The sequence below is a fragment of the Vidua macroura genome (assembly GCF_024509145.1).
Source record: "Vidua macroura isolate BioBank_ID:100142 chromosome W unlocalized genomic scaffold, ASM2450914v1 whyW_random_scaffold_38, whole genome shotgun sequence".
In the NCBI taxonomy this organism is placed as follows: Eukaryota; Metazoa; Chordata; class Aves; order Passeriformes; family Viduidae; genus Vidua; species Vidua macroura.
The window spans coordinates 1,950,901-1,971,433 of record NW_026530535.1 but is presented as its reverse complement, the minus strand read 5'-3'; the positions used below and the strand labels follow the sequence as shown (position 1 = coordinate 1,971,433).

The 20,533-nt window shown below is 42.4% G+C and overlaps 1 long non-coding RNA gene across 1 annotated transcript in view; it reads left to right on the top strand.

Annotated features, from left to right (window-relative positions):
• The window catches only part of LOC128822739 (uncharacterized), a 44,284-nt gene extending 26,006 nt beyond the window's left edge, over window positions 1–18,278 (top strand). Inside the window, exons 2-3 of the long non-coding RNA XR_008441576.1 lie at window positions 11,636–12,271; window positions 17,033–18,278. This is a non-coding gene — a long non-coding RNA (uncharacterized LOC128822739). The remainder of the gene's footprint in view (window positions 1–11,635; window positions 12,272–17,032) is intronic.
• Window positions 18,279–20,533: the final 2,255 nt, after the last annotated feature.

Below are 20,533 nucleotides of genomic sequence, written 5' to 3'. Positions count from 1 at the left end.
GCCTTGTGTGAGATGAGCTCAGACTCATATCACATGTTGGAGGAGGCAGGGTCATGGGACTGTCTACAATCATACATCCTGCATGTGGGGATGCAGAGGGGATGGAAGGTGCGGCCAGCCCTCCCTGCTCTGTAACTGAGCGCTGCGGTCACAGGGAAGATGTTCTCCAGCCAGCCCACTCCCCGAGACCAGTGGGCAGTCACAAAAGCGGCCACCCCCGGATCTCTACTGAGTCCTCCCGGGTGGTGGTGCTTACAGGGGGCTTGCAGCTCCCTGCAGCAGATGGCTGTGGCATGGATAACAGCAGCAACCCAGTACGAGAAACCAAGGCAAAGGAATAGAGAGGGATCACTTGTTTGAGTTCCAAGGAAATTTTATTTCCCCAGAGGATTCAGGGACAAGTGACAATAACTGAGGCCAAAAAGCTGCTTTTAAGGAGAGGCGGGAATAAAGGGAGGACACAACCTTTTACCAGTAGGAAGGCATTAGGGGAGGAGTGCAGGGTAAGGGCTATGCAAGAGAAGCCACCAAGGGGAAGGAGCAAACCTTGCACCCCAATCTTGCTTCGAGGAAGGGATGAAGGACAGGGAACATTCCAGAAGGGAACAAAGGAGGTACAAGGAAACTGACAGGTGGATTCACATACACTTGGCTGGAAAATCTTGGGGTAAACAACTCAGGACTGAACCATCAGGGAAGCCAAATGGGGTATATGGAATGAACCATTACAAACTTATAACAAGGAATATTTAAAACCTACTACAGAAGAGCAAACTGTAAAATAACAGACTACCACACTGCTCTAGCAGGATCCTTGGCATAGAAGACAATTTGGGACAGGGCTGCTTTTCAGCACCCAAAAATTCCAGCCCTACAGCTGAGATGAGGCAAGGCTGCCATGAAACATTCTGAATTGCCAGCTCCATGGTAGACAGAGTAGGTTTGCACTCCTGCATCCCAAAACACCACTGTTCTGGGTAAGCCAAAATGTTATTTGTATTCCAAAATACAATTTTGTGCTCAAAATTGTAGAAGCAGCCGCCTGAAGCAGCCATCCTGGCTTTAATGAGAGTCCTGTGTAGAAGAGCAACTTGTCACACTTATCTTAATGTCCTGGTTTAGGGCAAATTTGGGAGAAAACTTCTAAAGGGTTTCTTCTAGAAAGCAGATTTAAGCGGCTCTTCCTCTAACTGGTTTAGGAAAATATTTCTTTGGAGAAAAGTGGAAAAAACCTGTTTATTTAACAGGCAAAGCATTCACTAGCATAAAAAATGAACAATATTCAATAATAAAACCTCTCGCCATTTTGAAGAGATGACAAACTTAGAAAGTTCTTTTTGTGGGCTGTAGCTTGGATTACTCCATTTTTTATTAGTGTCTCTGGTGCTGGAAATGCTGCGGCCTAGGCTAGGCCTAGGTGGGCTACAGGTGCGAGCTGCCAGTGCTCTTTTGGGTTTTTAGTCTAGAGTAGGTTTAAATAGTTTTAAGAAAAACCACAGTTTAGGGAACTTTTCTGCCTTAGCTAGCTAAAAACTAACTAAAAAGCAAAGGAGAACTCTCTCCTGCTGTCTACTGCAGAAAACACAGTTTAGGAGATGGATGCAGGAGAGTAAGTGCAGTTTCTGATAACAAACTTTGCACTTCTTCTCTCCCCTCTTTTGCTCTCAGAACTAGTTTTAAAATTGTAAAACTTATTTTTGGGCTAAATAGACAAATGGGGATATAAGCATCATAAAGGTTATCCCAGGACATTCTACTTTTTATCCTCATATTGTCAGTTTACTACTAAAATTAATATATATTCTAACTCGACAAATACATACATTATACATGTGCACATATATGGTATGTAGCTATATGTAGACATTGGCAGTAACATCAAATAGTGATATTTACACATAGTTTTTACTTAACAATTAGATTTCTCTTAGGTACATATTGTGTTGTTCTATCTTTCTGTATTATCTACTATGTGTAACTTGATCTCTGAGTAAAGATAACCTTACAAATGGGATTGTCTATATTTGAGGCAGAATTGATCTAAACAGTCTTTCTTAACAAATCTTTGACATGTGCTGCTAGGACTTTGTTTACTGTATGTAGGGGCTTAGATTGGGCAGGGTTGGCTTGGTTGGTAGAACTTCGGGTCTTAATTAACTAGGTAGCTTCTGTTAGATGTTGCTTTTAATTTTTGAAAGATCCCTTACTCAATGCTTTTAATGTGGTTTTTAACAGTCTATTGTACTTTTCTACTTTGCTTGTAGTTGGTGTATAGTATGGGATATGGTACACTTGCTCAATGCTATGTTCCGTAGCCCAGGTGCTGATAAGGATGTTTTTGAAATGAGTCCTGTTGTCTGATTTAATTTTTTAGGGGTATTATGACTTTAAAGGACTTATTTTTTAAGGGTTAGGATGGTGTTCTGGGCAGTGGCTTGAGGCTCAGGACAGGCTTTTAACCATTGTTCTGGTTTAAAAGCAAAACCAGTGAGAGACTCCAAGTCAGAAATACAATTTATTAGGAAAAGGGAAAAGAAACAAAATACATGCAATAATACAAAAGAAAAACCACTGACAGAGTCAGAATACAACCTGGCACCCCATTGGCCAGCGTGTTGGTAGCAGTCCAAATTGGAATGGCTGCAGTCCTTCTGGAGTGGCAGATGTGGTTCTGTTGGAGCAGTGATACTGTAGAAAAGGGTGTAGTCTTCCTCTGAAGGTCCAGTGGAAAACCCCAGCTGTTCCTCTTGGAAACCTGTGGGAAGGCTGACTCTGATGTCCCCAAAACTCAGATTATATCCAGTTAGGAATGCTTGGCTCCTCCCTCTGGGCGGAGCATCTCACAATGGGATATTATAGTTCTTATCAGTCACGCAGTGTCATTCAATAGCCTACTATCAGAAGATGTCTCCCCTGAGAGAGGATTGGTTGTGAAAGAGATAAGGAAAACTGCTCACTTAACAGAAGACAACTGCTACACAGATCGCAATAGAAAACATCTTGCTTCTCAATCTGGGACAACCATTTAGTGGTGGCTTTTACTGTTGTGAGCATATAGCACATATTTTAGTGTGTTTGGGGGAGCGTAATGTAATTAATTTGACAGGCCTCCTTATATTTATATTTGGACTACTGTCCATTATACTACAGGGGTTTTAACTGTTTGGCTTGCTTGATTGAAGCACACGTTTTAAAGTCATAGATAACTTGAGAAATACTGTTTATGGCTAAATCTACTCTTTGGTCTGGTGTTCACTTATAGATGGCATCTTTGCTCTGATGACCTGAGCCATCATGAGCTTATTTAGCTAGGAACAACTTTTCCTTGTGTTGTTAATCTAAGTTTATCTTTGACACTTCTATCTTTGCAGCTTGATTTACCTGCTTGTTATTTCAGTGCTCTTCATTGGCTCTACTCTTGAGGATATGGGCATTTATATGGTGGACTTGCACAGGTAGTTTCTCTACTCTGGTAGTGATGTCTTTCTACTTTTCAGCAACTCAAATTGGCTTTTTCTTATGTTGCTAATTAGCCTTTTTCTACTTCTCCAGCCATCCCCACAGAGTTTTTGTTGCTATCTATGAATTAATGTAGAGGTAGAGTGTGGATATTCTCAGGTCAGTCAGAGAGAAAGAGAAAGGTTTTCTAACCGGGCAAGAGCCTGGGAAGCAGTTGGGAAAGAATGTAAATAATTCTCTAATCTATCTTGTTGTTCACATTGTTTATAGATATGTTCTGCCAGTGTGCATCATTCACTGCACACCAATGGTGTGAGATGCTTTTACTCTAAGACCAATGAAATTAATCTGCACAATGTTCTCTATATATAGAGCGGTGCATTTGAAATAAAGGAGAGTTCATTTTCTTTGCCTTCTGATCTGGAGTTCTCTGTTCCCATCCTGCTCAACGGCATCAGTAGAGCATTGGCTACTTTTTTTCTTTTAATAATGTCTATGGATAATTAAATGGCTTTGAGTTTAGTGAGTTGGCTTGATTTAGTTTTTTTATTAGTAGCTTTTGTGACCTGTCATGTTGGGCTCTATATGGCTACTTTCTATTTTTGTTTCATTTTTATAATGTGATAGGAACTATTAGTAAAAAGAGCGTAATGTGTTTCTTCTGCTGGCAGTTGGTTGTATGGTGGAGCTTCTTTAAGCATGTATCACTTGTTTTTCCTCTTTATTAGTGAGATCAAAATTTTTACTTTTAGGCTAATTTGTAATTATCTCTAAAATCCTATGGTGATTTGCTTTTCTAATATGGGCGTGCTGTGTGATGAGGGCAATCTACTTGCTTCATGTGGCATTGGTGGGATGCTGGGTAGAGGAAACACTTGCTTTGAACATCACCCCAGCACTGGTAGTTGGGGTGCCAGGAGGAATTGTATTTTAGTGTCTATTACTTCTGAAGTGGTTTGGATTCTTTTATAATCTGCTAAAATTTTCTTTTCTGTTGGAGTGTAGTTGGCTTTTGACTCTGTGTAGCTTTGACTTTAAAATCTTAATGGTTGGCTTCAAGTTTCACTAGGCACCTTTTGCTAAAGGTTTTAGGACAGACTATGGCTCCTGGCTGTAGAGTAGAGCACGTTCTTCACATCTGGTCCTGTCCTGACTGGGCTAAGGGCTACTGCATGAGTGACCTCCTGCTTGGATTGAGTAAAGGTTTGTTGCTGTTTAGGGCCTCACTGGAAAGTGTTCTTCTTGTGGGTGACTAGGTAGAGAGAGTTCATAATCTGATTGCATTTAGGAATATGCATTTTCTAAAAGCCAATGGTACTTAAGAAAGATTGTGTTTTTTCTTGTTGGTGAGTGGAGACATTGCTGTGATTTTGTTGATGACATTGGTGGGAATCTGATGCTGTCTATCTTGCTACTTTATTTTTAGGAATGGGATTTTTTTGGTAGGTTCTTTGACTTTACTCTTCTTGAGGGCGAACCTAGCTTTCATGAGAATTTGGATAATTTTCTTTTATTTTAAAAATATTTCTGCTGCCATGTTTCCCTACACAATGATGTTATTGATGTACTGTAGATGTTTTGGAGCTTCATCCTTTTTTAGTGCAGTCTGAATTAGTCCATGGCAGATGGTAGGACTGTGCTTCCACCCCTGGGGCAATTGGTTCCAGGTGTACTGCACTCTCCTCTACCTGAAGGCAAATTGAGGCTTGCATTCTACTGCCAAAGTAATGGAGAAAAATGCATTGGCAATGTCAATAGTGGCGTATTACTTTGCTGCCTTGGACTCCAGCTTGTACTGGAGCTCCAACATGTCTGGTACAGCAGTGCTTAATGGTGGAGTCACTTTATTTAAGGCATGATAGTCTACAGTCAATTTCTATTTTCTTTCAGATTTGCACACAGGCTAAATGGGGCTGTTGAAGGATGAGTGGGTTTTGCTGACTACCCCTTGGCTCTTTAGCTCACGGATTATCTTATGGATGGGAATTATAGCATTTTGAGTTGTTTTGTACTGTTGGCGGTGTACTCTCGAGGTGGCAACTGGTACTCGTTGTTCTTCCCCATTCAGAAGTTTTATTTCAGATGGGTTCTTTGACAGTCTAGTGTTGTGGTTTGAAATGGGAGGAAATTTAGGGAAGTGATGCAAAAGCTTTTTGTGTAACTGACAGTCTGTTAAACCACTGAGAAGCTGGACACACCTCTTTGAAAGACACATATTAAAGACGAAAAAACCAGGGAACTTCCTCTTTCTTTCCTGGCCAGCAAGAAGGTGTGAAAAAAGCCAGTCACTTGGTTTTTAAATTTTAAAAGTTTAATAATAATAAAATGGTTATAAAAATAGTAATACAATTAGAGTAATAAAATTTTGAGTTAGGACAATTACAAGACAATAAAAAGCAAAGAATTACGGACGTCCGGATGCTCTCGGGCACTTAAGCCATGACAAGCATACCTTGTGAACAAAGGAATCACCCTTAAAACAATACACTGTTGCATATTCATACATGCTTCATGGTTATGCATACATTCAAGTTACCGGCAGGTCAGGTGACTATTTGAAGGGCCCAGGCGACATGTTAACCCTTTCAGTGCTTCAATTCTCCCTCGAGTGAGAGAAAGGAACAAGATGCAAGCATGTAAAGGAACAACATGAAGACATCATGGTCAGTGAGGAAGAAGTTAAGATCCAGATGGGAGGGATGAAGGAGATGCTTTGATTTTGGAGCTGAAATCCTGTTGTAAGCTATGGAGAAAGGACTCTTTTTCCTTATAATGCATGAAACTATGGGGAGATGAAAGTGTTCAAATTGATATTGATCAAAGGCCTCCATGTTAAAGTAAGCAGATGTTAAAGTAGCTGTGATCCCATGAGAAGTTTGAACAGAGAAGGAGAGAAGAATAGTCCGGTGCCCCCTGGAGAAGATCTCTGTTCCCAGGGGTGAAGATGATTTTAGAGATAGATAATAAAAACTTTTGCCTTTGAACAGCTCATCTTTAAAACAATACCCCATAAGTCGACACGGCCCATCAACATGCTGTGGGAAGGCTTGTGGAAAATGGATGGGGCTTCACCATAGCAGATTTTCCCCCAGGCGGCTGCTAGTCGTGAGAGAGCCACGAGAGAACTATTTTTTTCCCCTCTTGTGGAGAATTCTCCATAACCTTAAAAAGAGGGACTTCTCTCCCTAAGTGGAATGAAGAAAGACTTTTAGAGGTGGTAAACCAACTGGAAATTTTAGGTTTTGTTTCTTTACATTGACAGTGGGAAAGAAAAGGTTGTGGGAGGAGAAGTGTTCTGAAGGGTTTGTTTTGATTCTTACTACTTTTTGTGTGTACCTTCACTCCCTATTTGGGGGACATCTGTGTTTGGTACTAGAACTTCTGATCTGTACTGCCAAGATTTGGAGAAATCCCTCTTTCAACTCTTCTCTAACCTCCTCTCTGAGTTTCTTGTGATTCTTTTCTATCTTATCTTTTAATTTCTGCAGACATGTTTCTTCAGTTGCAATTCTTGTATGTGTTGGGCTATGTGCAGCATCTGTATATGTTCGGAGCTTCTTTGCTCCATTAAGCGCGGTGTCCAGTAAGAGCCTGAGACGAGAGATGCGGGACTTCAGGCAGCTCTTCAAAATGCAGTTTATTGTATCCAAGATGTTACAACAGTCCAGGGTTGTGGGTGACAGAGCCACACATACAGCTGTCAGCTCCAGCTGTATGTAAGCCTGAAGACCCTTTAGTTTTGGTTACATTGCATTATATACTTTTCTTTGCTGAGCATATTATACATAACAATCAATCAGCATCATATACAATACCTTTACTATTACCTATAGCCTACCATAACTACTATCATTACCATATTATGGTTAATACTATCCAATCACATGAGTTAGTATGCTACAGTTTAAGCTAGAAGTTGTTTTTCAGTTTTCTTGCAGTGGAAAATTCTGAGACCTTTTTTCTACTTGCCACATCAACATGTCTTGTTTGCCTGTGGTATCTTTCTGCTTGGTAGAAGCATCCTTTTGTTTGTGGTCAGCTTATCCTTTGCTCTAAGTCATCAAATCTCTTTCCAACTCAACGTAACCTTTGCTTTCTTAGTTGTCCAGTAAGACTGGCTCAGCAGTTGTCAATTTAGACATCTATTGTTCTTCTATATCAAAACTTGCTTCCATCTCGATTCCTTTCTCAGGTTATACATGCAAAGAGCTTTCTGCCAAGCATACATATCTGTTAAACTTTCTTGTCAAAGTTTCATCCTTCCCAACAGTCCCCTCTTTGTCATCCCGTTTCATTATTGCTAAAGTAGGAGCATATTCTTGTGGCTTGTCATATAAGTTTTTGCTACATTATCGATGTATGTGGTACTAAGTTTGGATTCTTAGCTGTTAGGTTATCTGAGAAGATAATGTCTGCCTCTGCCATTTCTCTCAAGTGTTGAATTCCTTGTTTTATGATCTTCCACTGGGTTTGCTGCATATAGCGATTGACTGCATATAGATATCTTTGTGCCACACTTCCTAAGACCCGTGCCTAGAGACTGTGAGGATCAGCCATCCTCATAATTCTTTGGTTGACAACTGGGTCATGTGACAGGGATCCTAAATACCTCGCTTTAGTATTGTCTAGAATTGTAGCCTTGCCTGCAGCGACCCAAAGATGGACTAACCATCTAATTATAGATTCATCAGGTCATAGGGTATAATCCTTTCTTAAGCTACGAAAGTCTTTTAGGGAAAAGGACTCAATAGTGACTTTCGATTTTGTGTCAGTTGCTCTGACTTTTGATTTCGTGTCAGTTGCTTTGACTTCTGATTTTGTGTCAGGAGCTTGCTTTGAGGGTCCTTCCCCTGGATTATCATTATTTACTGGCCGATTGGTTTTGTTTGTGTGCTTCTTTCCCATGGCGACTGCCAGTGGCTTAGGCTCGCTTTCTGGTTTAGCTACAACCTGAATAACTGGGGTGTTGGTTGCAGCCTGAGTAACTGGGTTAGCTGCTGATTTATCTCCCTGCCCCTCTGCCTCTATTTGCTGCCCTACAGTATCTAGCAGCGTGCGATAAGTATAGGCCAGGGCGCAGCTTATTGCAATGATCTTTTTCGCTTTAGAGTTATCATGGCACTTTTCTTTCAGGTATTTCTCCTCTTTAGCTGGCTTTTGTATTTGTTTATGTGGAAAGTCCCAGGCTATAGGGTCAGAAAATTCTTTAAGGGTTTGGCCCATATCCTCCCATTCTCCGCACTACTCAGGATTTTCCATGCCTGGGTCTACTTCTGGGTCAGGGGTCACATCAGCTCCTTTGGACATCTCAGCTCCCACTCTAGAGAAGCTGCAAACTATATAGAGGAAGCCTACTAGATTAAATACTAGGAAGGTGGTCTCTTTAACATTCAGGGGAAATTGAACATTCTCAAAAAGTGATGTAACAGACTTAAAGGAGAAGAAGGAAAGGAAAGGCTGAAAAGCCTCATCTCCTGCATTTCTTCTAACAAACTGGGTGCAATTACTAATAAACCCCCAAAACATGATACTGGAACTAGGACTCAGGGCAGGATGAAGAAACCGTAAATCAGACATATCTTGAACAGACTTCAGTACCTTTGTAAACTCCCTATAAATCATTATCACCTGTCCTAGTTGAGACAGTCATAGCTGAGACTGAGACAATACAAAACAACACACTCCATTTTCAGAAGGCTTCAAACACTGTTTTGTTTTAGCATGCATGCTTTTTATACATCCTTGCAAGACTCATAAGTTTACACTTTACTCATTGGTCAGAAGAGACAAAGTGCTTATTGGAATAGACAGTTGCAAGTTTCTCTTATTTATCCTTCTTTCTTTCTTGGTTTATATGTCAACAACCTTGGTAGAAAATTCAGGGGTAAACATGGATCCTCTTATCAAAATTCTCTCTGGCTCACAGAAGTCGCTGTAAAACCTCTTCCACAATTCCTCCTTTTTTTTGTATTTGAACCACAAACACAAGCACTAAGGACTTTTCCAGGGCCCTTGCAAAAATCCAAGCAGACAGGGGACACACAAAACAATGATGACAACCACCAGCAAAATTAAAAACACAACTTCCAACAATACCCCAAACCGTTCAACAATACCCCAACTTGCAAGGAAACCACTCAACAATTTCCATCCTACATTCACCTGCAAATTACTAACTTCTTCCTTCAAATCCAAAACTCCTGTGAACTTGGTCCACTATGATCTAGCAAGCCCATACAACACATACCCTCAAAATCCTGATGTTCATAACCATGCACCAACAATAAAGATGTACCAACAAGGCACATAGAAAATGAATTTTCAAATGCTGTTACAGACCCCGCAGTCCCTTAATGACACATTTATGGCAGGATGTCACTTTCACTTTTAGTTGAATAGATTTTTCTCCACACAGAATTAGAGACCAAGTCATCTGCCTAGTCACCACTTAGATCTAAGTAGCATCCACTTAACTTCACAACTGGTTGCTGCTATCATAATGGGCAGCTAACCTAGTTGTTCAAAGTGTGGAACCTTTGCTAATTCAACACCCCTATGCAAAGGCAACACTTCTCCGCTAGGTACATTAAATTCCCCTATTTTGGGAACGGCAGTGCCATGCAAAGGGAAATGGTACAAAGCACATTACTCAGCACTACCAACCTCTCTGTAGAAAAATAAGAAGAAAAAAAGTAAAGGTAACATCCACCAATTTAAATTCGAGTTTTCAGGGTGAGTCAATATTTCCATTTACTCTGCCTTGAATTATCATCTTCACAGCATGTTCTTTGAGGGTCCATGCTTCAATCCATCTAGTGGCCAGTGTCACCCACTCATTCTACTTCAGCTGTGGAACCACTCATCCTGTTCCTTCCTATATACTCCAGATAAGACTTAGCACAATGAGCAAAAACCCAGTGAGGGCCATTCTCTGTCAGAACACACATGTTCCTTCCTTCACATTATTAATTCCACTGAGCCAGTCCACTTTCCAGTAATCAAATCTTTAACCCATGCCTTAATATTTTTGTGAACATTTGTCTATTTAGAATTCAAAGAAGAAAAATTATAGAATATAGGAGACAGTTGTAAGTCAGGTAAAAGACGTAAAAAGTTTAACACATAAACAGCTTTATCTAATCTCACTTAAGGTAACTCCCTATATATTCCCCCTTTTTATTTTTAAACCTGGCACTTCAAAACACCATGAGTATGTTCAAAAATTGCTTGGCCTATTGAAATATGAGGAATGATCAACACCCCAGGGATGAAAAAACATCTGCAGTTTTTGTGAAACACATGCCAGGCCATTATCTGTCTTTATATGTGATGAAACACCTAAAATAGAAAAGGCATGGTAAAAACGACAAATAACAGCCCAAGCTGTTTCACCTGCTGATGCTAATGCAACCATGGCATTAGCAAAGATGTCAATTGTAGCATAAACAGACTTTAAATGGCCAAACTCAGGCATTTTTATAACATCTGTTTGCTATTCTTACAAAGGAAGTTGGTGTCTAGGATTGGTACCATAATATTATGAAATAAGAGTCATATGCCAATCAGGACAAGAAGAAATAATTGATTTTGCTTCACTTTGTGACATGTTAAATTATTGCCATAGTGCCTAAGCACCTTGGGGAAAAAAATGATGAGATAACACATTAGGTACCATTTTTACTGCCAAAGTAGTCACAAGGGAATCCACATCGACCTATTAAGGAGACCCTTGTTGAATCATAAATTCATATTCCCAAAAATCATCCCTTTTCCAGGCTACAGCTGCTTTTCCAGTTTTCCCTGATCTATGTGCAAAAATTGTTGTACCTTCCACTGGAACAGGAAAACAAATTTGTTTACCCTAAAAAGGAATGTCCCTAGTCAAAGTCAAAATAGGATGAGAAGGTAAATGATACATTACTGTTGTAGGTTTGTGATAAACTGTGGTAACTTGTTTGTTCATCAAAAGAATTAGAATATTAAAGGGGGAAATATAAAATTAAAGTATAAGGGACCAGCTTGCTTGTTAGGAGATAGGGGAAGCATCTGTGAAGTTGGGAAACAGGAAGCAACTGCTACAAACCGCAAGGCTATAGGCATATTGCAAGGCTATAGACATATTACAAAACGCAAGACCACAAGTATGATTAATCACCATTTAGGGAGCTTTTCTTAGCTTCTCTTGCAGACACAGGCTAAGGATGTTGGAGGATGGCCGGAGCTGATTATGAAATCAGCGACCACCAGGCAACGGCCACCGGACTAGACAACGTAGGAGTGCTCCGAGTACGCCCATCACTGTCCGGAGCCGATTGTGAAACCAACGATCACCTGCCTCGACACAACGCAGACACGATGCAGAGGGATGCTCAAGCTACGCCCACCGCTATCGCAAGAGACGCGAATGAAGAAACCTCCAAGAAACTATAAAAGAGACTGAATAAGGGGAGTGGGGTGTGGGGCACTGCAGTGTGGGACACTGCAGGAGGGGCGGCTTGGAGACCCCTACCCACCCAGCGCTGTTTTGCTTGCTACTGCTTGCTGTAATTAATAAAATTCTAATTGACCTTAGAAAGGCTGAATCAAATTATTCGCCTCAATTTATCACAATTTGGTGCCGTGACTCGGATAAAGGAAACCCAGGAGGGAGGCCCCACTAGGGTGAGGCGCCCCACTGCCTTTTTGCGGTGGACCTAAGGGGGGGCTTCCTCCTTGGGCCTTTACCGACGAACCTAAAACTCAGTAGCAAGCAAAGGTACCCCTGTTAATCTTTGTGCACAAAGAACCGCGGAAGAGTGAACACGCAGGAAGCGTAAGTAGCCCCCGGTGGGTGGTGGGCCTCCTTTTTCCAGGGTTGATTAAAACCTGCTGGATTGAGGGATTAATATTCCAAGAGCATCCAGGGTTGATTCAAACCTGCTGGATTGAGGGATTAATATTCCAAGAGCATCCAGGGTTGATTCAAACCTGCTGGATTGAGGGACTAATGTTCCAAGAGCATCCAGGGTTGCTTCAAACCTGCTGGATTGAGGGACTAATGTTCCAAGAGCATCCAGGGTTGGGGGACGTAGGAGGGAGGGAGCTGCACCCCCCTCGGCGTCGAGTTACCCTCGGTGGGGAGGCTCCTGGGTTAGGAGGAGAGCAAGCGGGCCTAACCCAGACGCGGAGGTGGACTGCGTCAAAGTTCCTGGGGCGGAGGATCCCTGGAGAAACTTCCCCAAGTTTCGGCTTACTAATTTAGTATAAGTGTATGTGCTCGGTGGGCCCCGTACAAGCGGGCTCCGGAATGCGTGTGCGTGTGAAAAAGACGGTGGGCCCCGTACAAGCGGGCTCCGGAGTGCATGTGAAAGGGACAAAGCCTCGACCCCGGAAACGGGGTCTTTAAGAGTCGTTTAGGGGTGTGTAGTCCCGGGGTGATTGAGGTGAATAAGAAGACACACAGGGCGAAGCCCCGGTCAAGAAACGGAGGCGCCGGAAAGACGTGAGTAGTCCGGTCCGCCCAGTCGCTCGGTCAGGGGTGGGAGTCCTGGAGTGCAGTGAATGCGAACGTGTGTGTGAGAGGGGAACTGGCAGCTCAGATTCCCCAAGTGAGTGTGGACCCCATAGTAGTGCGTTTCCCATATCCGGCGACGGAGTGGGCCACGAATTGGGGGAAGCGACTGTCGTATTGTTTGTGTTGAGTGTGAGAAGGCACTCTAGAAGATGGGTCAGAGAAAAAGTAAATCTGCTGAACCCATGGGTGGGAGAATTTCGGTAAAACTTCCACTAGGCTTAACGGTAAAGTATTGGGATGCCTTTCCTTCTAGAAAAGGAAAAGATAGAGTTAAAATGATCCATTATTGTATGAAAATTTGGGGGGAGTAAACGGATAGGGGGAGACCAGCTGTATTGGCCCGTGTTTGGGTCGTCTGAGGATTGGATCTGTCAAGCTCTAAATATATATATATATTAACTCCAAAGAGCCCTTTAACCAAGAGGAGAGTGAATATGCAGCTCTTTGGATAGTGGGAGAGATTGAAGAAAGCTTTCCAGTTGTATTCAGGGGTGGACCCCAATACTCCAGAGGGTGAGACACTTTTGAAGGTGCATTTTGTGTTCGATTCTTGGGTGGACATTCGGAAGAAGTTGGAGAGGTTGGAGGGATGGCAGGTGAGAGGATTGGATGAGTTGTTGTGAGAGGCTCAAAAGTTGTGTGTTGGGAGAGAGGATGAGAGTTTTAAAAAGCAGTCTGGAATCGTGTTAGCAGCAGTGGGGGGGGACAGCAGAGTCCCCGGTGGGGGGGAACTGGAGGTCAGTCCAGAGGTCGGACTGACGTCCAGCGAAGTTGGTTTGAAGGGAAGTCGAGAGTTGGTTTGAAGGGAAGTCGAGAGGTGGAGAGAGCATTGTCTGTTTCTATTGTGGGAAGAAGGGACACATGAGGAGAGAGTGTCGGCAGAAGATTGCTGATGAGGAACAGTTCAAAGAAGATTAAGGGGGTCGGGGGCTCTATCTGCTGGGGACAAGGGAAAGAACAGAGCCCCTGGTAAAATTAAAAATAGGTCCCCAGCAACAAGAATATGAGTTCCTTGTGGACTCAGGGGCGGAGAGATCAACCGTCCAGACCCTTCCCCAAGGGTGTAAGGTTTCACCTGAAATAATACAGGTGATTGGGGCCAAAGGGGAACCCTTTGGAGTACCTGTAATTAAGGATGTACTCTTAGAAAGTGATTCTAAATTAGGAATTGGGTCATTTTTACTAGTTCCAGAAGCAGATTATAATCTATTAGGGAGAGATTTGATGGTCGAGTTGGGGATAGGGATAGAGGCAAAAAAGGGAGAACTAACAGTAAAACTATATCCTTTCCAGGCTGAAGACGAAAAAAAAAAGATTAACCCAGAAGTTTGGTATACCCCCGACAGTGTGGGGAAATTAAATATTGAACCCTTTGAGGTAACTATCAGGAACCCAGAAATCCCTGTCAGGATTCGGCAATATCCCATACCCAAGGAGGGGAGGGAAGGACTAAAAACAGAAATAAAGAGACTTTTGAAAAAGGGACTTTTAGAACCCTGTATGTCCCCTTTCAATACCCCCATCCTGCCGGTAAAGAGTAAGGGAAGAAACTATAAAAACTCCTAAATTATTTAAGCCTTAAGGGACTCAAAGTTTCAAAGTCGAAATTACAATTTGTGGAAGAGGAAGTTAAGTACCTCAGACACTGGCTGACTCAGGGGACTAAGAAATTGGATACTGATAGAGTCCAAGGAATACTTTCCCTGGAAGCTCCAAAAACTAAAAGGCAGGTTTGACAGTTACTGGGACTTTTTGGGTATTGCAGACAATGGATTGAAAATTTTAGTGGGAAAGTTAAATTTCTGTATGAAAAATTAACAACAGACGGGCTATTAAAATGGAGCTCCGAGGATGAGACCCGGTTAAAATCATTAAAAACTGAATTGGTCAATGCCCCGGTTCTCAGCCTCCCGGATCTAAAAAGACCATTCTTTTTATTCATTAATGTCAATGAAGGGGTGGCATACGGGGTGTTAGCCCAGGAATGGGCTGGAGGAAAGAAACCAGTGGCATATCTCTCAAGGCTTCTCGATCCTGTTAGTCGAGGGTGGCCTGCCTGTCTGCAATCGATAGTGGCTGCTGCCCTTTTGGTAGAAGAAGCAGGAAAGATAACTTTTGGGAGTGAACTGAAGGTTTTATCTCCTCATAACATCCGTGGAGTACTACAACAAAAAGCGGATAAATGGATAACAGATGCCAGACTCCTAAAGTATGAAGGCATCCTAATTTCTTCTCCTAGGTTAAGTATTGAAACCACAAGCTTACAAAATCCAGCCCAGTTTCTATACGGGGAACCAGTTGTGGGACTAACTCATGATTGTCTTTTGCAAATAGAGGAACAAACAAAAATAAGACCAGATCTCGAAGAGGAGGAATTAGAGGAAGGATATCAATATTATGTAGATGGATCCTCTCGGGTCCTTGAAGGGAAAAGGAAATCTGGGTATGCTATTGTGGATGGGAAGATTTTTAAGAAAATAGAATCTGGTCCTCTTAGCCCCAGCTGGTCAGCACAAGCATGTAAATTGTATGCAGTGCTCAGAGCTTTAGAACTGCTAAGATGAAAGGTTGGGACCATTTATACTGATTCAAAATATGCTTATGGGGTGGTTCATACATTTGGTAAAATCTGGGAAGAAAGGGGACTTATCAATTCACAGGGAAAGGGGTTGATACATGGGGAATTAATTCAGAAAGTGCTCCAGGCCTTGAGAGGTCCGGAAAGAATAGCTATTGTTCATGTAAAAGGACATCAAGTGGGGATGGGAAACTCAGTACGGGGAAATAACTTAGCCGACCAGGAGGCGAAAAAGGCAGCTCTAATGAGTTTAAAACCATATAAGGGGGGGGTCACACAAAGGGAAGATTGCTCCACTTGTGGAGCTGACTTAGAGGAAGAACCATGTTGGGCTTGTTGGGATGCATACGGGATTGATTCGATACAGTGTGCCTGTGATAACCCCCAAGAAAAACATTGCCAGTTCCATGAACCCATTAACCATGTGTTAGCCTTCACGGTACAGGAAAAACAAAAATTAAACCAAATGGGGGTGAAGGAAAAAGAGGGAGGCAAGTGGATACTACCGGATGGGCGAGAGGTACTCCCAAAAGGAATGGCAATGAGGGTCCTGCAAGCAATCCATGAGAAAACCCACTGGGGAACTCAAGCCCTGGTTGACCAATTTGCAATTAAATATATGTGCATAGGGGTCTATAATCTTGCAAAACAGGTAACCCAACAATGTTTAACCTGTCAAAGAATAAATAAACAACAATTAAGAGAAAGACCAATGGGTGGAAGGGAACTGGCACAACGACCCTTTTCACATATACAAATAGATTTTACAGAATTACCAAAAGTGGGGAGGTATAAATATGTATTGGTACTGGTAGACCACTTAACCCATTACGTGGAAGCTTATCCTACGGCCCGAGCTACTTCAAACACTGTGGTAAAAGTATTATTAAAGCAAATTATCCCCCGGTATGGATTAACTGAGTGTTTAGACTCGGACCAGGGACCCCATTTCACCTCTAAAATTGCAAAAGATGTCCTGACAGCTTTGGGAACTCAATGGAAATATCACACCCCATGGCATCCACAGAGCTCGGGGAGGGTGGAAAGGATGAATGGAGAAATAAAAAAACAACTCACAAAGTTAATGCTGGAAACAGAAATGTCATGGGTTAAGTGCCTACCTCTTGCCTTATTGAACATTTGAACTCAACCCCAAACTGATGTGGGAATCTCCCCATTTGAAATGCTATTTGGAATGGCTTATGATATGGAAGCCCCCACAGATCACCCCTGCCTTAAAGATTCTCATATTAAATTTTACATCACCCAAATTATGAGCAGAAGGCAGGAATTGAGGAAGAAAGGAGTGTTGGCACAGAGACCACCTCTGGATATCACAATCCATAAGATAAAACCAGGGGATCAAGTACTTATTAAGTCTTGGAAGGAAGATTCCTTAACTCCATGCTGGGAAGGTCCTTTTCTTGTTTTGCTTACCACAGAAACGGCAGTCAGGACGGCCGAAAAGGGGTGGACTCACGCCAGCCGAGTGAAAGGCCCGGTTGCCACAAATAACCAGTGGAGAGTGACTAGCCAGCCTGGGAACTTGAAAGCGACTCTTAAGAAAAACTAATGAACTCTGTGGACATTATCCAAATCAACCATAGGGGGAAGCAAAGGGATACAATTACAAACTAGCTAAAGACTATATAGTGATTTGTAACAAGGAAGGTTGTGGAGATTGTTATCCTTTTGTGTGCTTTATATGTAAAATTTGCCAAGAACAGTGGTGGGTCCATTGCCAGAGGGGAAGACCACCAATTGGGGTTTGTACTGAGTGCTATAAAACTCAGGGAAAACTAACTGAAACTGTGCTAAGGATAGGAGAATTGGAAAATCGGTGGGTCAGTTTTGGATCTGAGTGGTGGGAAATATTTACCAAGGGAGTATACCCTGAGTATTCTTGTTTTCATACTAACGAGCCCACTCCATTTGCTGCTCAGATAATAAAAGGGTGTTGTCGAAAGGAACTGAAGGGGATTCCTTGCAACCCACCTCTGGTCAAAGATAAGAACTGGGAACAGTACAAGGCTAGGCAGGAGCGGAAAAGGGGACGCTCAGGCAAGTACTGCTGCTGCCGAGAAGATGGTTCACCTCGCGGCTCGAAGCACCCGAGTCGGCGAGCGAGGCAGAGAGGAAAAGGCCAAGCCCCCTCTAAGTGGAACAATGCCGAAATGCTCCAACTATTGCCAGCCGAGTACTAGGATCCCTCAAAGGACCAGTCTAAGTGCCTCTGAAACACCAAGGGAGCAGCAAGCCAAAAAGGGGAAAACAGGATATTACGTAACAAAAACAAGGCTAGGACTCCACCCTTATTGGCAAATTATTAGCTTTCTATTGCTCTGTCCTAGTGGTGTTTCTAGTCAGGACAATGCTGAACACTTTACTTCTAGCCTACGAAGCAGCAAAGCGATTTGATGAACAAAATGGTAAAAGAGAAAATGGGGGATTGTGATAAACTGTGGTAACTTGTTTGTTCATCAAAAGAATTAGAATATTAAAGGGGGAAATATAAAATTAAAGTATAAGGGACCAGCTTGCTTGTTAGGAGATAGGGGAAGCATCTGTGAAGTTGGGAAACAGGAAGCAACTGCTACAAACCGCAAGGCTATAGGCATATTGCAAGGCTATAGACATATTACAAAACGCAAGACCACAAGTATGATTAATCACCATTTAGGGAGCTTTTCTTAGCTTCTCTTGCAGACACAGGCTAAGGATGTTGGAGGATGGCCGGAGCTGATTATGAAATCAGTGACCACCAGGCAACGGCCACCGGACTAGACAACGTAGGAGTGCTCCGAGTACGCCCATCACTGTCCGGAGCCGATTGTGAAACCAACGATCACCTGCCTCGACACAACGCAGACACGATGCAGAGGGATGCTCAAGCTACGCCCACCGCTATCGCAAGAGACGCGAATGAAGAAACCTCCAAGAAACTATAAAAGAGACTGAATAAGGGGAGTGGGGCGTGGGGCACTGCAGTGTGGGACACTGCAGGAGGGGCGGTTAGGAGACCCCTACCCACCCAGCGCTGTTTTGCTTGCTACTGCTTGCTGTAATTAATAAAATTCTAATTGACCTTAGAAAGGCTGAATCAAATTATTCGCCTCAATTTATCACAGGTTGATAAGGAAGTGAGTTTTTTCAGGAAATTATAGTCAAACGAATCAGTGGTCAGATTGAATATTGACACCTGGTATAACTACTGAAGTTATGGATATGCTTTTGAGAACACAAGGGGTTAAAAGTAGAGAACTCCCAGAGGAACTCTCTCTTTTGTTCCGGTCAGAGAAGAGTTCAGACCTCTCCTGCCCAGCCACAGGCTGGGTGGGGAAGGGGAACCCATGCAGCTTAGGCTGAGGTAGGCTAGGAGCCCTGGAGAGAGAAAGGGGATGAAGGGAATGGAACTGAGTCAACCCCTGCAAGAGAGAAGGGTAGCGAAACACTAAGATGGTTTTTGTTCCCCCCGCCCAGAGAGAGAGCGAGAGAGAGAGCCTGTACTACTTGGAAATTTGATATCATGTGCCGGCAGTACGCCGCAGAGGAAAAAGAGAAGGGGGGGGAAAGGTGCTCAGCCGTGGGAGTCTTAAGCAGCCTGCTGTGAGATTTCAGCCATCCTTGGGGGCAGCGGAGGCTGAGACTTTAACCCCTTCTTAGACAAAGAAAGCTTTGTGAAACATTAATCTTCTTTAATATAAAAGAGAAGACAGACAGCCTGGGGCTTGAGATGTCAGAAGAAGATAGGAAAGAATCTTAAGTGGGAAGAGGTGATGGAGTGGCTTTTGGCTGAACTTTTTCTTGTATAGCCATAGACTAAACCAATTTCTCTGGCAACACAGAGACTGCATTTAGGGGGATGCAATGGTTTGAGCCAAGAGAGTGACCTGCTGCAGTGACTGCCAGGGCAGGAGTGGAGTGAACAGAGAAAGATGAGGAGGCTGTGGTGGTGCCCTCTGTCTTTAGGGAAGAGGAAGATTTCTGTTCTCAAGATCCCCAGCCTCAGGAGAGGAGAAAATAGGTGGGACTGTTGCCCCAAAATAAGAAATTGTTGTGTTTTGGTACTTGGCAAAGCATCCTTAAAGGGAACCCTATAAGCAGTTATAGTCCATAGACAGTAGTGAGAGCACTGTACATAGAAAAAAGATATCACAATGGCAGATTTTCTCTGGGCAGTGCCATGTGTGACATAGAAACATAAAAAGTTTCAACTGTGTTTCCTGTAAAAGACTATAGTACAAGAAGGACTCCTCTCTCCCCTGATAAACTGAAAATTGATTATCTGAGAAGTAGTAACTTAATCAAGAGTCCAAAGTTTTGTCTCACTGTACTTTAGTAGAAATTGAGTGAGAAGAAATGTTTTAGAAGGTTTTCATTCTGAATCTTATGTTTCTTTTATTATAGTATAAGTTAATAAAGTTTTTTCCTTTATTTCTAAGCTTAAGCCTGGTCTACTCTGACTTTAGTCACATCTCACAATAGCCATTTGAAAAAAATATATTTTCATGAGTGCCCTGACACTGTGCCAACGCCAACCCATGACAGTTACTTAACCTGTAAAATAAGATAAAGCACATTGCAATTCATTATTATTTTGAAAACACCATTCAAAATACTATTATTATACAAATATCACAATAGTTACAAGATCATGTGTTATGGTTGGACACTGGCGCAATGCCAGCGTCTCTATGAAAATGCACTTTTTCTAAATAAATGCTGTGAGATGTTATTAGGAACAGAGTAGAGCAGGCCTAAGCTTAATAATAAAGGAAAAAAAAAATTATTAAACTACTACTAATACAGAAAACATATAAACTAAATCTAGGATGAAGACTTTTTAAAACACCCTTCTTCTTCCTAATTTCTAAAAATACTTAGCTATGAAACATCACTCGGGTTTCTTGATCAAATTACTACCTTTTAGGTAATCTATACTC